The sequence below is a fragment of the Schistocerca cancellata genome, chromosome 8 (genome assembly GCF_023864275.1).
Source record: "Schistocerca cancellata isolate TAMUIC-IGC-003103 chromosome 8, iqSchCanc2.1, whole genome shotgun sequence".
In the NCBI taxonomy this organism is placed as follows: domain Eukaryota; kingdom Metazoa; phylum Arthropoda; class Insecta; order Orthoptera; family Acrididae; genus Schistocerca; species Schistocerca cancellata.
In genome coordinates, this window is record NC_064633.1 from 80,334,984 (window position 1) to 80,349,798 (window position 14,815).

The 14,815-nt window shown below is 48.0% G+C and overlaps 30 non-coding genes across 30 annotated transcripts; all 30 read left to right on the top strand.

The window, feature by feature from the left end:
* The first annotated feature begins 27 nt into the window (after window positions 1–27).
* On the top strand, window positions 28–100 carry Trnak-cuu (transfer RNA lysine (anticodon CUU)). Its single transcript has one exon. It is a non-coding gene; the product is annotated as a tRNA-Lys (tRNA).
* A 321-nt stretch (window positions 101–421) lies between these two features.
* On the top strand, window positions 422–493 carry Trnat-agu (transfer RNA threonine (anticodon AGU)). The gene has a single exon. It is a non-coding gene; the product is annotated as a tRNA-Thr (tRNA).
* Window positions 494–1,037: 544 nt separating this feature from the next.
* Trnar-ucg (transfer RNA arginine (anticodon UCG)) lies at window positions 1,038–1,110 on the top strand. Its single transcript has one exon. It is a non-coding gene; the product is annotated as a tRNA-Arg (tRNA).
* Window positions 1,111–1,550: 440 nt separating this feature from the next.
* Window positions 1,551–1,623, top strand: Trnak-cuu (transfer RNA lysine (anticodon CUU)). Its single transcript has one exon. It is a non-coding gene; the product is annotated as a tRNA-Lys (tRNA).
* Window positions 1,624–1,944: 321 nt separating this feature from the next.
* On the top strand, window positions 1,945–2,016 carry Trnat-agu (transfer RNA threonine (anticodon AGU)). The gene has a single exon. It is a non-coding gene; the product is annotated as a tRNA-Thr (tRNA).
* A 522-nt stretch (window positions 2,017–2,538) lies between these two features.
* On the top strand, window positions 2,539–2,611 carry Trnar-ucg (transfer RNA arginine (anticodon UCG)). The gene has a single exon. It is a non-coding gene; the product is annotated as a tRNA-Arg (tRNA).
* Window positions 2,612–3,051: 440 nt separating this feature from the next.
* On the top strand, window positions 3,052–3,124 carry Trnak-cuu (transfer RNA lysine (anticodon CUU)). The gene has a single exon. It is a non-coding gene; the product is annotated as a tRNA-Lys (tRNA).
* A 321-nt stretch (window positions 3,125–3,445) lies between these two features.
* Trnat-agu (transfer RNA threonine (anticodon AGU)) lies at window positions 3,446–3,517 on the top strand. Its single transcript has one exon. It is a non-coding gene; the product is annotated as a tRNA-Thr (tRNA).
* A 543-nt stretch (window positions 3,518–4,060) lies between these two features.
* Trnar-ucg (transfer RNA arginine (anticodon UCG)) lies at window positions 4,061–4,133 on the top strand. The gene has a single exon. It is a non-coding gene; the product is annotated as a tRNA-Arg (tRNA).
* A 440-nt stretch (window positions 4,134–4,573) lies between these two features.
* Trnak-cuu (transfer RNA lysine (anticodon CUU)) lies at window positions 4,574–4,646 on the top strand. The gene has a single exon. It is a non-coding gene; the product is annotated as a tRNA-Lys (tRNA).
* A 408-nt stretch (window positions 4,647–5,054) lies between these two features.
* Trnar-ucg (transfer RNA arginine (anticodon UCG)) lies at window positions 5,055–5,127 on the top strand. The gene has a single exon. It is a non-coding gene; the product is annotated as a tRNA-Arg (tRNA).
* Window positions 5,128–5,567: 440 nt separating this feature from the next.
* On the top strand, window positions 5,568–5,640 carry Trnak-cuu (transfer RNA lysine (anticodon CUU)). The gene has a single exon. It is a non-coding gene; the product is annotated as a tRNA-Lys (tRNA).
* Window positions 5,641–6,048: 408 nt separating this feature from the next.
* Trnar-ucg (transfer RNA arginine (anticodon UCG)) lies at window positions 6,049–6,121 on the top strand. The gene has a single exon. It is a non-coding gene; the product is annotated as a tRNA-Arg (tRNA).
* Window positions 6,122–6,561: 440 nt separating this feature from the next.
* Trnak-cuu (transfer RNA lysine (anticodon CUU)) lies at window positions 6,562–6,634 on the top strand. Its single transcript has one exon. It is a non-coding gene; the product is annotated as a tRNA-Lys (tRNA).
* A 321-nt stretch (window positions 6,635–6,955) lies between these two features.
* Window positions 6,956–7,027, top strand: Trnat-agu (transfer RNA threonine (anticodon AGU)). The gene has a single exon. It is a non-coding gene; the product is annotated as a tRNA-Thr (tRNA).
* Window positions 7,028–7,572: 545 nt separating this feature from the next.
* Window positions 7,573–7,645, top strand: Trnar-ucg (transfer RNA arginine (anticodon UCG)). Its single transcript has one exon. It is a non-coding gene; the product is annotated as a tRNA-Arg (tRNA).
* Window positions 7,646–8,085: 440 nt separating this feature from the next.
* On the top strand, window positions 8,086–8,158 carry Trnak-cuu (transfer RNA lysine (anticodon CUU)). The gene has a single exon. It is a non-coding gene; the product is annotated as a tRNA-Lys (tRNA).
* A 321-nt stretch (window positions 8,159–8,479) lies between these two features.
* Window positions 8,480–8,551, top strand: Trnat-agu (transfer RNA threonine (anticodon AGU)). Its single transcript has one exon. It is a non-coding gene; the product is annotated as a tRNA-Thr (tRNA).
* Window positions 8,552–9,094: 543 nt separating this feature from the next.
* Window positions 9,095–9,167, top strand: Trnar-ucg (transfer RNA arginine (anticodon UCG)). The gene has a single exon. It is a non-coding gene; the product is annotated as a tRNA-Arg (tRNA).
* Window positions 9,168–9,607: 440 nt separating this feature from the next.
* Trnak-cuu (transfer RNA lysine (anticodon CUU)) lies at window positions 9,608–9,680 on the top strand. The gene has a single exon. It is a non-coding gene; the product is annotated as a tRNA-Lys (tRNA).
* Window positions 9,681–10,001: 321 nt separating this feature from the next.
* On the top strand, window positions 10,002–10,073 carry Trnat-agu (transfer RNA threonine (anticodon AGU)). The gene has a single exon. It is a non-coding gene; the product is annotated as a tRNA-Thr (tRNA).
* A 522-nt stretch (window positions 10,074–10,595) lies between these two features.
* Window positions 10,596–10,668, top strand: Trnar-ucg (transfer RNA arginine (anticodon UCG)). The gene has a single exon. It is a non-coding gene; the product is annotated as a tRNA-Arg (tRNA).
* Window positions 10,669–11,108: 440 nt separating this feature from the next.
* Trnak-cuu (transfer RNA lysine (anticodon CUU)) lies at window positions 11,109–11,181 on the top strand. Its single transcript has one exon. It is a non-coding gene; the product is annotated as a tRNA-Lys (tRNA).
* A 321-nt stretch (window positions 11,182–11,502) lies between these two features.
* Trnat-agu (transfer RNA threonine (anticodon AGU)) lies at window positions 11,503–11,574 on the top strand. Its single transcript has one exon. It is a non-coding gene; the product is annotated as a tRNA-Thr (tRNA).
* A 543-nt stretch (window positions 11,575–12,117) lies between these two features.
* On the top strand, window positions 12,118–12,190 carry Trnar-ucg (transfer RNA arginine (anticodon UCG)). Its single transcript has one exon. It is a non-coding gene; the product is annotated as a tRNA-Arg (tRNA).
* Window positions 12,191–12,630: 440 nt separating this feature from the next.
* On the top strand, window positions 12,631–12,703 carry Trnak-cuu (transfer RNA lysine (anticodon CUU)). Its single transcript has one exon. It is a non-coding gene; the product is annotated as a tRNA-Lys (tRNA).
* A 408-nt stretch (window positions 12,704–13,111) lies between these two features.
* On the top strand, window positions 13,112–13,184 carry Trnar-ucg (transfer RNA arginine (anticodon UCG)). Its single transcript has one exon. It is a non-coding gene; the product is annotated as a tRNA-Arg (tRNA).
* A 440-nt stretch (window positions 13,185–13,624) lies between these two features.
* On the top strand, window positions 13,625–13,697 carry Trnak-cuu (transfer RNA lysine (anticodon CUU)). The gene has a single exon. It is a non-coding gene; the product is annotated as a tRNA-Lys (tRNA).
* A 321-nt stretch (window positions 13,698–14,018) lies between these two features.
* Trnat-agu (transfer RNA threonine (anticodon AGU)) lies at window positions 14,019–14,090 on the top strand. Its single transcript has one exon. It is a non-coding gene; the product is annotated as a tRNA-Thr (tRNA).
* A 544-nt stretch (window positions 14,091–14,634) lies between these two features.
* Window positions 14,635–14,707, top strand: Trnar-ucg (transfer RNA arginine (anticodon UCG)). The gene has a single exon. It is a non-coding gene; the product is annotated as a tRNA-Arg (tRNA).
* The last annotated feature ends 108 nt before the right edge of the window (window positions 14,708–14,815 follow it).

The window sequence follows — 14,815 nt, forward strand, 5'->3', positions numbered from 1 at the left end:
TGTATGGCTCGTAACGCGTTGCGTGCAGCCCGGCTAGCTCAGTCGGTAGAGCATGAGACTCTTAATCTCAGGGTCGTGGGTTCGAGCCCCACGCTGGGCGGCGCAAAATTTTGTGTCTACGCGGATCCAACATGCGCCCCTCTCGTGAGCCTTGCGTAATGAACGTAACGGGTTACGACGATGCCTAGCTTCGTATGAATATCAGAGGAACGGTATTTGAAGCTGAAAGTAACTCTGAAATGAAATAAATGTGTTGTTTTGGAATTTTAGGTGTACATCGATATCGTGTGAGATGTGTAGGAAAGCAGCAGCTGTGCTAACTAAATGCAAATAATGGTCGCTCATGCGGTGCGTTTCGAGCTGAATGGCTCCGATTCACTAGTCTGTAAGAAGAAAGTAGCCGAAAAGTGCGCTAGGAGGCGCCTCCTTAGCTCAGTGGCAGAGCGCTGGTCTAGTAAACCAGAGGTCGTGAGTTCGATCCTCCCAGGAGGCAAATGAATTTTGTAACAGCCCCTCCCACCGTGGCCCTTTCGAAAAAAGCGGTCAAGGAAAAAAAAAATTATGAATGGGTGCGGTATTTAAGAAATGCTCTCGCAAATGAATAGTGTGAATGGTGCTATTAAAGTGGGCACCAGAAACTGCTGCTTTTGGCAGTCTCCGGAGAATGCCGACGTGAAATACTTAGTTCTTGTGATGTATTTTCTACCCCTGATAAAGACCCTCGCGATTGTCGTCGTCGTCGGCGGCGCCGCCGCCGCTTTGGTAATAGCGACAACTCGCCATTGTATCACATAGGGTAAGGTACCTTCTGCAAGCAACTGAGATGGCACTAAGCGATTGAAGCTGATTTGCAACCTCTTGTTTGATCAGCGTCATAAGGGCTTGAATGTAACTTGCGATGGGACACAGCCATAAGTAGCGTCGTACTTTTAGTACTGAAATTTGAGATGGAAAACTGCGTCAAAGAGGGAAATTCATTCTGCCAAGCGTACAAATGGCGAAAATGAGGTGTGGGTGGGGAAGTATATTGCGCCAGTGACCGTGTGGCCTAATGGATAAGGCGTCTGACTTCGGATCCGAAGATTGCAGGTTCGAATCCTGTCACGGTCGAGTTTTTCCTGTTCTGCAAAAGATGCATGCTGTTTTACTGTGTTGTTTGAGTACTGCAAAACTAGTTGGAAGTTGCTGCTGTCCGCTTCCTGGCTGCAAAACCGGCGTCTACCTGAAGCACAAGCAAGTCGAGGGTGATCTGTAGCGAAATTTTCGGCACAGTGCCGTTCAGGAGAGTTTTTGTTGGAACCACTGTATCTGATTCAGGAGCAAAGGGCTACGCCACAGGCGTCTGCGCACAGTCGAGCATGTGTGTTGAATAATGGTGCTGATAGCCACGTATCATTTCAAGCAGATTTGATGCCTTTCGGAGACAATTTTTCATTGAATAGGATTGTAGCTGATTTGTGGCAGCAGGAAATAAGCTGTAGTCAAAAGAATCTTCAATAGATGGTCGCAAGTCAAATCAGTATTGTATGGCTCGTAACGCGTTGCGTGCAGCCCGGCTAGCTCAGTCGGTAGAGCATGAGACTCTTAATCTCAGGGTCGTGGGTTCGAGCCCCACGCTGGGCGGCGCAAAATTTTGTGTCTACGCGGATCCAACATGCGCCCCTCTCGTGAGCCTTGCGTAATGAACGTAACGGGTTACGACGATGCCTAGCTTCGTATGAATATCAGAGGAACGGTATTTGAAGCTGAAAGTAACTCTGAAATGAAATAAATGTGTTGTTTTGGAATTTTAGGTGTACATCGATATCGTGTGAGATGTGTAGGAAAGCAGCAGCTGTGCTAACTAAATGCAAATAATGGTCGCTCATGCGGTGCGTTTCGAGCTGAATGGCTCCGATTCACTAGTCTGTAAGAAGAAAGTAGCCGAAAAGTGCGCTAGGAGGCGCCTCCTTAGCTCAGTGGCAGAGCGCTGGTCTAGTAAACCAGAGGTCGTGAGTTCGATCCTCCCAGGAGGCAAATGAATTTTGTAACAGCCCCTCCCACCGTGGCCCTTTCGAAAAAAGCGGTCAAGGAAAAAAAAAATTATGAATGGGTGCGGTATTTAAGAAATGCTCTCGCAAATGAATAGTGTGAATGGTGCTATTAAAGTGGGCACCAGAAACTGCTGCTTTTGGCAGTCTCCGGAGAATGCCGACGTGAAATACTTAGTTCTTGTGATGTATTTTCTACCCCTGATAAAGACCCTCGCGATTGTCGTCGTCGTCGGCGGCGCCGCCGCCGCTTTGGTAATAGCGACAACTCGCCATTGTATCACATAGGGTAAGGTACCTTCTGCAAGCAACTGAGATGGCACTAAGCGATTGAAGCTGATTTGCAACCTCTTGTTTGATCAGCGTCATAAGGGACACAGCCATAAGTAGTGTCGTACTTTTAGTACTGAAATTTGCGATGGAAAACTGCGTCAAAGAGGGAAATTCATTCTGCCAAGCGTACAAATGGCGAAAATGAGGTGTGGGTGGGGAAGTATATTGCGCCAGTGACCGTGTGGCCTAATGGATAAGGCGTCGGACTTCGGATCCGAAGATTGCAGGTTCGAATCCTGTCACGGTCGAGTTTTTCCTGTTCTGCAAAAGATGCATGCTGTTTTACTGTGTTGTTTGAGTACTGCAAAACTAGTTGGAAGTTGCTGCTGTCCGCTTCCTGGCTGCAAAACCGGCGTCTACCTGAAGCACAAGCAAGTCGAGGGTGATCTGTAGCGAAATTTTCGGCACAGTGCCGTTCAGGAGAGTTTTTGTTGGAACCACTGTATCTGATTCAGGACCAAAGGGCTACGCCACAGGCGTCTGCGCACAGTCGAGCATGTGTGTTGAATAATGGTGCTGATAGCCACGTATCATTTCAAGCAGATTTGATGCCTTTCGGAGACAATTTTTCATTGAATAGGATTGTAGCTGATTTGTGGCAGCAGGAAATAAGCTGTCGTCAAAAGAATCTTCAATAGATGGTCGCAAGTCAAATCAGTATTGTATGGCTCGTAACGCGTTGCGTGCAGCCCGGCTAGCTCAGTCGGTAGAGCATGAGACTCTTAATCTCAGGGTCGTGGGTTCGAGCCCCACGCTGGGCGGCGCAAAATTTTGTGTCTACGCGGATCCAACATGCGCCCCTCTCGTGAGCCTTGCGTAATGAACGTAACGGGTTACGACGATGCCTAGCTTCGTATGAATATCAGAGGAACGGTATTTGAAGCTGAAAGTAACTCTGAAATGAAATAAATGTGTTGTTTTGGAATTTTAGGTGTACATCGATATCGTGTGAGATGTGTAGGAAAGCAGCAGCTGTGCTAACTAAATGCAAATAATGGTCGCTCATGCGGTGCGTTTCGAGCTGAATGGCTCCGATTCACTAGTCTGTAAGAACAAAGTAGCCGAAAAGTGCGCTAGGAGGCGCCTCCTTAGCTCAGTGGCAGAGCGCTGGTCTAGTAAACCAGAGGTCGTGAGTTCGATCCTCCCAGGAGGCAAATGAATTTTGTAACAGCCCCTCCCACCGTGGCCCTTTCGAAAAAAGCGGTCAAGGATAAAAAAATGATGAATGGGTGCGGTATTTAAGAAATGCTCTCGCAAATGAATAGTGTGAATGGTGCTATTAAAGTGGGCACCAGAAACTGCTGCTTTTGGCAGTCTCCGGAGAATGCCGACGTGAAATACTTAGTTCTTGTGATGTATTTTCTACCCCTGATAAAGACCCTCGCGATTGTCGTCGTCGTCGGCGGCGCCGCCGCCGCTTTGGTAATAGCGACAACTCGCCATTGTATCACATAGGGTAAGGTACCTTCTGCAAGCAACTGAGATGGCACTAAGCGATTGAAGCTGATTTGCAACCTCTTGTTTGATCAGCGTCATAAGGGCTTGAATGTAACTTGCGATGGGACACAGCCATAAGTAGCGTCGTACTTTTAGTACTGAAATTTGCGATGGAAAACTGCGTCAAAGAGGGAAATTCATTCTGCCAAGCGTACAAATGGCGAAAATGAGGTGTGGGTGGGGAAGTATATTGCGCCAGTGACCGTGTGGCCTAATGGATAAGGCGTCGGACTTCGGATCCGAAGATTGCAGGTTCGAATCCTGTCACGGTCGAGTTTTTCCTGTTCTGCAAAAGATGCATGCTGTTTTACTGTGTTGTTTGAGTACTGCAAAACTAGTTGGAAGTTGCTGCTGTCCGCTTCCTGGCTGCAAAACCGGCGTCTACCTGAAGCACAAGCAAGTCGAGTGTGATCTGTAGCGAAATTTTCGGCACAGTGCCGTTCAGGAGAGTTTTTGTTGGAACCACTGTATCTGATTCAGGACCAAAGGGCTACGCCACAGGCGTCTGCGCACAGTCGAGCATGTGTGTTGAATAATGGTGCTGATAGCCACGTATCATTTCAAGCAGATTTGATGCCTTTCGGAGACAATTTTTCAATGAATAGGATTGTAGCTGATTTGTGGCAGCAGGAAATAAGCTGTCGTCAAAAGAATCTTCAATAGATGGTCGCAAGTCCAATCAGTATTGTATGGCTCGTAACGCGTTGCGTGCAGCCCGGCTAGCTCAGTCGTTAGAGCATGAGACTCTTAATCTCAGGGTCGTGGGTTCGAGCCCCACGCTGGGCGGCGCAAAATTTTGTGTCTACGCGGATCCAACATGCGCCCCTCTCGTGAGCCTTGCGTAATGAACGTAACGGGTTACGACGATGCCTAGACCCTCGCGATTGTCGTCGTCGTCGGCGGCGCCGCCGCCGCTTTGGTAATAGCGACAACTCGCCATTGTATCACATAGGGTAAGGTACCTTCTGCAAGCAACTGAGATGGCACTAAGCGATTGAAGCTGATTTGCAACCTCTTGTTTGATCAGCGTCATAAGGGCTTGAATGTAACTTGCGATGGGACACAGCCATAAGTAGCGTCGTACTTTTAGTACTGAAATTTGCGATGGAAAACTGCGTCAAAGAGGGAAATTCATTCTGCCAAGCGTACAAATGGCGAAAATGAGGTGTGGGTGGGGAAGTATATTGCGCCAGTGACCGTGTGGCCTAATGGATAAGGCGTCGGACTTCGGATCCGAAGATTGCAGGTTCGAATCCTGTCACGGTCGAGTTTTTCCTGTTCTGCAAAAGATGCATGCTGTTTTACTGTGTTGTTTGAGTACTGCAAAACTAGTTGGAAGTTGCTGCTGTCCGCTTCCTGGCTGCAAAACCGGCGTCTACCTGAAGCACAAGCAAGTCGAGTGTGATCTGTAGCGAAATTTTCGGCACAGTGCCGTTCAGGAGAGTTTTTGTTGGAACCACTGTATCTGATTCAGGACCAAAGGGCTACGCCACAGGCGTCTGCGCACAGTCGAGCATGTGTGTTGAATAATGGTGCTGATAGCCACGTATCATTTCAAGCAGATTTGATGCCTTTCGGAGACAATTTTTCAATGAATAGGATTGTAGCTGATTTGTGGCAGCAGGAAATAAGCTGTCGTCAAAAGAATCTTCAATAGATGGTCGCAAGTCCAATCAGTATTGTATGGCTCGTAACGCGTTGCGTGCAGCCCGGCTAGCTCAGTCGTTAGAGCATGAGACTCTTAATCTCAGGGTCGTGGGTTCGAGCCCCACGCTGGGCGGCGCAAAATTTTGTGTCTACGCGGATCCAACATGCGCCCCTCTCGTGAGCCTTGCGTAATGAACGTAACGGGTTACGACGATGCCTAGACCCTCGCGATTGTCGTCGTCGTCGGCGGCGGCGCCGCCGCTTTGGTAATAGCGACAACTCGCCATTGTATCACATAGGGTAAGGTACCTTCTGCAAGCAACTGAGATGGCACTAAGCGATTGAAGCTGATTTGCAACCTCTTGTTTGATCAGCGTCATAAGGGCTTGAATGTAACTTGCGATGGGACACAGCCATAAGTAGCGTCGTACTTTTAGTACTGAAATTTGCGATGGAAAACTGCGTCAAAGAGGGAAATTCATTCTGCCAAGCGTACAAATGGCGAAAATGAGGTGTGGGTGGGGAAGTATATTGCGCCAGTGACCGTGTGGCCTAATGGATAAGGCGTCGGACTTCGGATCCGAAGATTGCAGGTTCGAATCCTGTCACGGTCGAGTTTTTCCTGTTCTGCAAAAGATGCATGCTGTTTTACTGTGTTGTTTGAGTACTGCAAAACTAGTTGGAAGTTGCTGCTGTCCGCTTCCTGGCTGCAAAACCGGCGTCTACCTGAAGCACAAGCAAGTCGAGTGTGATCTGTAGCGAAATTTTCGGCACAGTGCCGTTCAGGAGAGTTTTTGTTGGAACCACTGTATCTGATTCAGGACCAAAGGGCTACGCCACAGGCGTCTGCGCACAGTCGAGCATGTGTGTTGAATAATGGTGCTGATAGCCACGTATCATTTCAAGCAGATTTGATGCCTTTCGGAGACAATTTTTCAATGAATAGGATTGTAGCTGATTTGTGGCAGCAGGAAATAAGCTGTCGTCAAAAGAATCTTCAATAGATGGTCGCAAGTCCAATCAGTATTGTATGGCTCGTAACGCGTTGCGTGCAGCCCGGCTAGCTCAGTCGTTAGAGCATGAGACTCTTAATCTCAGGGTCGTGGGTTCGAGCCCCACGCTGGGCGGCGCAAAATTTTGTGTCTACGCGGATCCAACATGCGCCCCTCTCGTGAGCCTTGCGTAATGAACGTAACGGGTTACGACGATGCCTAGCTTCGTATGAATATCAGAGGAACGGTATTTGAAGCTGAAAGTAACTCTGAAATGAAATAAATGTGTTGTTTTGGAATTTTAGGTGTACATCGATATCGTGTGAGATGTGTAGGAAAGCAGCAGCTGTGCTAACTAAATGCAAATAATGGTCGCTCATGCGGTGCGTTTCGAGCTGAATGGCTCCGATTCACTAGTCTGTAAGAAGAAAGTAGCCGAAAAGTGCGCTAGGAGGCGCCTCCTTAGCTCAGTGGCAGAGCGCTGGTCTAGTAAACCAGAGGTCGTGAGTTCGATCCTCCCAGGAGGCAAATGAATTTTGTAACAGCCCCTCCCATCGTGGCCCTTTCGAAAAAAGCGGTCAAGGATAAAAAAAATTATGAATGGGTGCGGTATTTAAGAAATGCTCTCGCAAATGAATAGTGTGAATGGTGCTATTAAAGTGGGCACCAGAAACTGCTGCTTTTGGCAGTCTCCGGAGAATGCCGACGTGAAATACTTAGTTCTTGTGATGTATTTTCTACCCCTGATAAAGACCCTCGCGATTGTCGTCGTCGGCGGCGGCGCCCGCCGCCGCTTTGGTAATAGCGACAACTCGCCATTGTATCACATAGGGTAAGGTACCTTCTGCAAGCAACTGAGATGGCACTAAGCGATTGAAGCTGATTTGCAACCTCTTGTTTGATCAGCGTCATAAGGGCTTGAATGTAACTTGCGATGGGACACAGCCATAAGTAGCGTCGTACTTTTAGTACTGAAATTTGCGATGGAAAACTGCGTCAAAGAGGGAAATTCATTCTGCCAAGCGTACAAATGGCGAAAATGAGGTGTGGGTGGGGAAGTATATTGCGCCAGTGACCGTGTGGCCTAATGGATAAGGCGTCGGACTTCGGATCCGAAGATTGCAGGTTCGAATCCTGTCACGGTCGAGTTTTTCCTGTTCTGCAAAAGATGCATGCTGTTTTACTGTGTTGTTTGAGTACTGCAAAACTAGTTGGAAGTTGCTGCTGTCCGCTTCCTGGCTGCAAAACCGGCGTCTACCTGAAGCACAAGCAAGTCGAGGGTGATCTGTAGCGAAATTTTCGGCACAGTGCCGTTCAGGAGAGTTTTTGTTGGAACCACTGTATCTGATTCAGGACCAAAGGGCTACGCCACAGGCGTCTGCGCACAGTCGAGCATGTGTGTTGAATAATGGTGCTGATAGCCACGTATCATTTCAAGCAGATTTGATGCCTTTCGGAGACAATTTTTCATTGAATAGGATTGTAGCTGATTTGTGGCAGCAGGAAATAAGCTGTCGTCAAAAGAATCTTCAATAGATGGTCGCAAGTCAAATCAGTATTGTATGGCTCGTAACGCGTTGCGTGCAGCCCGGCTAGCTCAGTCGGTAGAGCATGAGACTCTTAATCTCAGGGTCGTGGGTTCGAGCCCCACGCTGGGCGGCGCAAAATTTTGTGTCTACGCGGATCCAACATGCGCCCCTCTCGTGAGCCTTGCGTAATGAACGTAACGGGTTACGACGATGCCTAGCTTCGTATGAATATCAGAGGAACGGTATTTGAAGCTGAAAGTAACTCTGAAATGAAATAAATGTGTTGTTTTGGAATTTTAGGTGTACATCGATATCGTGTGAGATGTGTAGGAAAGCAGCAGCTGTGCTAACTAAATGCAAATAATGGTCGCTCATGCGGTGCGTTTCGAGCTGAATGGCTCCGATTCACTAGTCTGTAAGAAGAAAGTAGCCGAAAAGTGCGCTAGGAGGCGCCTCCTTAGCTCAGTGGCAGAGCGCTGGTCTAGTAAACCAGAGGTCGTGAGTTCGATCCTCCCAGAAGGCAAATGAATTTTGTAACAGCCCCTCCCACCGTGGCCCTTTCGAAAAGAGCGGTCAAGGATAAAAAAATGATGAATGGGTGCGGTATTTAAGAAATGCTCTCGCAAATGAATAGTGTGAATGGTGCTATTAAAGTGGGCACCAGAAACTGCTGCTTTTGGCAGTCTCCGGAGAATGCCGACGTGAAATACTTAGTTCTTGTGATGTATTTTCTACCCCTGATAAAGACCCTCGCGATTGTCGTCGTCGTCGGCGGCGCCGCCGCCGCTTTGGTAATAGCGACAACTCGCCATTGTATCACATAGGGTAAGGTACCTTCTGCAAGCAACTGAGATGGCACTAAGCGATTGAAGCTGATTTGCAACCTCTTGTTTGATCAGCGTCATAAGGGCTTGAATGTAACTTGCGATGGGACACAGCCATAAGTAGCGTCGTACTTTTAGTACTGAAATTTGCGATGGAAAACTGCGTCAAAGAGGGAAATTCATTCTGCCAAGCGTACAAATGGCGAAAATGAGGTGTGGGTGGGGAAGTATATTGCGCCAGTGACCGTGTGGCCTAATGGATAAGGCGTCTGACTTCGGATCCGAAGATTGCAGGTTCGAATCCTGTCACGGTCGAGTTTTTCCTGTTCTGCAAAAGATGCATGCTGTTTTACTGTGTTGTTTGAGTACTGCAAAACTAGTTGGAAGTTGCTGCTGTCCGCTTCCTGGCTGCAAAACCGGCGTCTACCTGAAGCACAAGCAAGTCGAGGGTGATCTGTAGCGAAATTTTCGGCACAGTGCCGTTCAGGAGAGTTTTTGTTGGAACCACTGTATCTGATTCAGGACCAAAGGGCTACGCCACAGGCGTCTGCGCACAGTCGAGCATGTGTGTTGAATAATGGTGCTGATAGCCACGTATCATTTCAAGCAGATTTGATGCCTTTCGGAGACAATTTTTCATTGAATAGGATTGTAGCTGATTTGTGGCAGCAGGAAATAAGCTGTAGTCAAAAGAATCTTCAATAGATGGTCGCAAGTCAAATCAGTATTGTATGGCTCGTAACGCGTTGCGTGCAGCCCGGCTAGCTCAGTCGGTAGAGCATGAGACTCTTAATCTCAGGGTCGTGGGTTCGAGCCCCACGCTGGGCGGCGCAAAATTTTGTGTCTACGCGGATCCAACATGCGCCCCTCTCGTGAGCCTTGCGTAATGAACGTAACGGGTTACGACGATGCCTAGCTTCGTATGAATATCAGAGGAACGGTATTTGAAGCTGAAAGTAACTCTGAAATGAAATAAATGTGTTGTTTTGGAATTTTAGGTGTACATCGATATCGTGTGAGATGTGTAGGAAAGCAGCAGCTGTGCTAACTAAATGCAAATAATGGTCGCTCATGCGGTGCGTTTCGAGCTGAATGGCTCCGATTCACTAGTCTGTAAGAACAAAGTAGCCGAAAAGTGCGCTAGGAGGCGCCTCCTTAGCTCAGTGGCAGAGCGCTGGTCTAGTAAACCAGAGGTCGTGAGTTCGATCCTCCCAGGAGGCAAATGAATTTTGTAACTGCCCCTCCCACCGTGGCCCTTTCGAAAAAAGCGGTCAAGGAAAAAAAAAATGATGAATGGGTGCGGTATTTAAGAAATGCTCTCGCAAATGAATAGTGTGAATGGTGCTATTAAAGTGGGCACCAGAAACTGCTGCTTTTGGCAGTCTCCGGAGAATGCCGACGTGAAATACTTAGTTCTTGTGATGTATTTTCTACCCCTGATAAAGACCCTCGCGATTGTCGTCGTCGTCGGCGGCGCCGCCGCCGCTTTGGTAATAGCGACAACTCGCCATTGTATCACATAGGGTAAGGTACCTTCTGCAAGCAACTGAGATGGCACTAAGCGATTGAAGCTGATTTGCAACCTCTTGTTTGATCAGCGTCATAAGGGACACAGCCATAAGTAGTGTCGTACTTTTAGTACTGAAATTTGCGATGGAAAACTGCGTCAAAGAGGGAAATTCATTCTGCCAAGCGTACAAATGGCGAAAATGAGGTGTGGGTGGGGAAGTATATTGCGCCAGTGACCGTGTGGCCTAATGGATAAGGCGTCGGACTTCGGATCCGAAGATTGCAGGTTCGAATCCTGTCACGGTCGAGTTTTTCCTGTTCTGCAAAAGATGCATGCTGTTTTACTGTGTTGTTTGAGTACTGCAAAACTAGTTGGAAGTTGCTGCTGTCCGCTTCCTGGCTGCAAAACCGGCGTCTACCTGAAGCACAAGCAAGTCGAGGGTGATCTGTAGCGAAATTTTCGGCACAGTGCCGTTCAGGAGAGTTTTTGTTGGAACCACTGTATCTGATTCAGGACCAAAGGGCTACGCCACAGGCGTCTGCGCACAGTCGAGCATGTGTGTTGAATAATGGTGCTGATAGCCACGTATCATTTCAAGCAGATTTGATGCCTTTCGGAGACAATTTTTCATTGAATAGGATTGTAGCTGATTTGTGGCAGCAGGAAATAAGCTGTCGTCAAAAGAATCTTCAATAGATGGTCGCAAGTCAAATCAGTATTGTATGGCTCGTAACGCGTTGCGTGCAGCCCGGCTAGCTCAGTCGGTAGAGCATGAGACTCTTAATCTCAGGGTCGTGGGTTCGAGCCCCACGCTGGGCGGCGCAAAATTTTGTGTCTACGCGGATCCAACATGCGCCCCTCTCGTGAGCCTTGCGTAATGAACGTAACGGGTTACGACGATGCCTAGCTTCGTATGAATATCAGAGGAACGGTATTTGAAGCTGAAAGTAACTCTGAAATGAAATAAATGTGTTGTTTTGGAATTTTAGGTGTACATCGATATCGTGTGAGATGTGTAGGAAAGCAGCAGCTGTGCTAACTAAATGCAAATAATGGTCGCTCATGCGGTGCGTTTCGAGCTGAATGGCTCCGATTCACTAGTCTGTAAGAACAAAGTAGCCGAAAAGTGCGCTAGGAGGCGCCTCCTTAGCTCAGTGGCAGAGCGCTGGTCTAGTAAACCAGAGGTCGTGAGTTCGATCCTCCCAGGAGGCAAATGAATTTTGTAACAGCCCCTCCCACCGTGGCCCTTTCGAAAAAAGCGGTCAAGGATAAAAAAATGATGAATGGGTGCGGTATTTAAGAAATGCTCTCGCAAATGAATAGTGTGAATGGTGCTATTAAAGTGGGCACCAGAAACTGCTGCTTTTGGCAGTCTCCGGAGAATGCCGACGTGAAATACTTAGTTCTTGTGATGTATTTTCTACCCCTGATAAAGACCCTCGCGATTGTCGTCGTCGTCGGCGGCGCCGCCGCCGCTTTGGTAATAGCGACAACTCGCCATTGTATCACATAGGGTAAGGTACCTTCTGCAAGCAACTGAGATGGCACTAAGCGATTGAAGCTGATTTGCAACCTCTTGTTTGATCAGCGTCATAAGGGCTTGAATGTAACTTGCGATGGGACACAGCCATAAGTAGCGTCGTACTTTTAGTACTGAAATTTGCGATGGAAAACTGCGTCAAAGAGGGAAATTCATTCTGCCAAGCGTACAAATGGCGAAAATGAGGTGTGGGTGGGGAAGTATATTGCGCCAGTGACCGTGTGGCCTAATGGATAAGGCGTCGGACTTCGGATCCGAAGATTGCAGGTTCGAATCCTGTCACGGTCGAGTTTTTCCTGTTCTGCAAAAGATGCATGCTGTTTTACTGTGTTGTTTGAGTACTGCAAAACTAGTTGGAAGTTGCTGCTGTCCGCTTCCTGGCTGCAAAACCGGCGTCTACCTGAAGCACAAGCAAGTCGAGTGTGATCTGTAGCGAAATTTTCGGCACAGTGCCGTTCAGGAGAGTTTTTGTTGGAACCACTGTATCTGATTCAGGACCAAAGGGCTACGCCACAGGCGTCTGCGCACAGTCGAGCATGTGTGTTGAATAATGGTGCTGATAGCCACGTATCATTTCAAGCAGATTTGATGCCTTTCGGAGACAATTTTTCAATGAATAGGATTGTAGCTGATTTGTGGCAGCAGGAAATAAGCTGTCGTCAAAAGAATCTTCAATAGATGGTCGCAAGTCCAATCAGTATTGTATGGCTCGTAACGCGTTGCGTGCAGCCCGGCTAGCTCAGTCGTTAGAGCATGAGACTCTTAATCTCAGGGTCGTGGGTTCGAGCCCCACGCTGGGCGGCGCAAAATTTTGTGTCTACGCGGATCCAACATGCGCCCCTCTCGTGAGCCTTGCGTAATGAACGTAACGGGTTACGACGATGCCTAGACCCTCGCGATTGTCGTCGTCGTCGGCGGCGGCGCCGCCGCTTTGGTAATAGCGACAACTCGCCATTGTATCACATAGGGTAAGGTACCTTCTGCAAGCAACTGAGATGGCACTAAGCGATTGAAGCTGATTTGCAACCTCTTGTTTGATCAGCGTCATAAGGGCTTGAATGTAACTTGCGATGGGACACAGCCATAAGTAGCGTCGTACTTTTAGTACTGAAATTTGCGATGGAAAACTGCGTCAAAGAGGGAAATTCATTCTGCCAAGCGTACAAATGGCGAAAATGAGGTGTGGGTGGGGAAGTATATTGCGCCAGTGACCGTGTGGCCTAATGGATAAGGCGTCGGACTTCGGATCCGAAGATTGCAGGTTCGAATCCTGTCACGGTCGAGTTTTTCCTGTTCTGCAAAAGATGCATGCTGTTTTACTGTGTTGTTTGAGTACTGCAAAACTAGTTGGAAGTTGCTGCTGTCCGCTTCCTGGCTGCAAAACCGGCGTCTACCTGAAGCACAAGCAAGTCGAGTGTGATCTGTAGCGAAATTTTCGGCACAGTGCCGTTCAGGAGAGTTTTTGTTGGAACCACTGTATCTGATTCAGGACCAAAGGGCTACGCCACAGGCGTCTGCGCACAGTCGAGCATGTGTGTTGAATAATGGTGCTGATAGCCACGTATCATTTCAAGCAGATTTGATGCCTTTCGGAGACAATTTTTCAATGAATAGGATTGTAGCTGATTTGTGGCAGCAGGAAATAAGCTGTCGTCAAAAGAATCTTCAATAGATGGTCGCAAGTCCAATCAGTATTGTATGGCTCGTAACGCGTTGCGTGCAGCCCGGCTAGCTCAGTCGTTAGAGCATGAGACTCTTAATCTCAGGGTCGTGGGTTCGAGCCCCACGCTGGGCGGCGCAAAATTTTGTGTCTACGCGGATCCAACATGCGCCCCTCTCGTGAGCCTTGCGTAATGAACGTAACGGGTTACGACGATGCCTAGCTTCGTATGAATATCAGAGGAACGGTATTTGAAGCTGAAAGTAACTCTGAAATGAAATAAATGTGTTGTTTTGGAATTTTAGGTGTACATCGATATCGTGTGAGATGTGTAGGAAAGCAGCAGCTGTGCTAACTAAATGCAAATAATGGTCGCTCATGCGGTGCGTTTCGAGCTGAATGGCTCCGATTCACTAGTCTGTAAGAAGAAAGTAGCCGAAAAGTGCGCTAGGAGGCGCCTCCTTAGCTCAGTGGCAGAGCGCTGGTCTAGTAAATCTGAGGTCGTGAGTTCGATCCTCCCAGGAGGCAAATGAATTTTGTAACAGCCCCTCCCATCGTGGCCCTTTCGAAAAAAGCGGTCAAGGATAAAAAAAATTATGAATGGGTGCGGTATTTAAGAAATGCTCTCGCAAATGAATAGTGTGAATGGTGCTATTAAAGTGGGCACCAGAAACTGCTGCTTTTGGCAGTCTCCGGAGAATGCCGACGTGAAATACTTAGTTCTTGTGATGTATTTTCTACCCCTGATAAAGACCCTCGCGATTGTCGTCGTCGTCGGCGGCGCCGCCGCCGCTTTGGTAATAGCGACAACTCGCCATTGTATCACATAGGGTAAGGTACCTTCTGCAAGCAACTGAGATGGCACTAAGCGATTGAAGCTGATTTGCAACCTCTTGTTTGATCAGCGTCATAAGGGCTAGAATGTAACTTGCGATGGGACACAGCCATAAGTAGCGTCGTACTTTTAGTACTGAAATTTGAGATGGAAAACTGCGTCAAAGAGGGAAATTCATTCTGCCAAGCGTACAAATGGCGAAAATGAGGTGTGGGTGGGGAAGTATATTGCGCCAGTGACCGTGTGGCCTAATGGATAAGGCGTCGGACTTCGGATCCGAAGATTGCAGGTTCGAATCCTGTCACGGTCGAGTTTTTCCTGTTCTGCAAAAGATGCATGCTGTTTTACTGTGTTGTTTGAGTACTGCAAAACTAGTTGGAAGTTGCTGCTGTCCGCTTCCTGGCTGCAAAACCGGCGT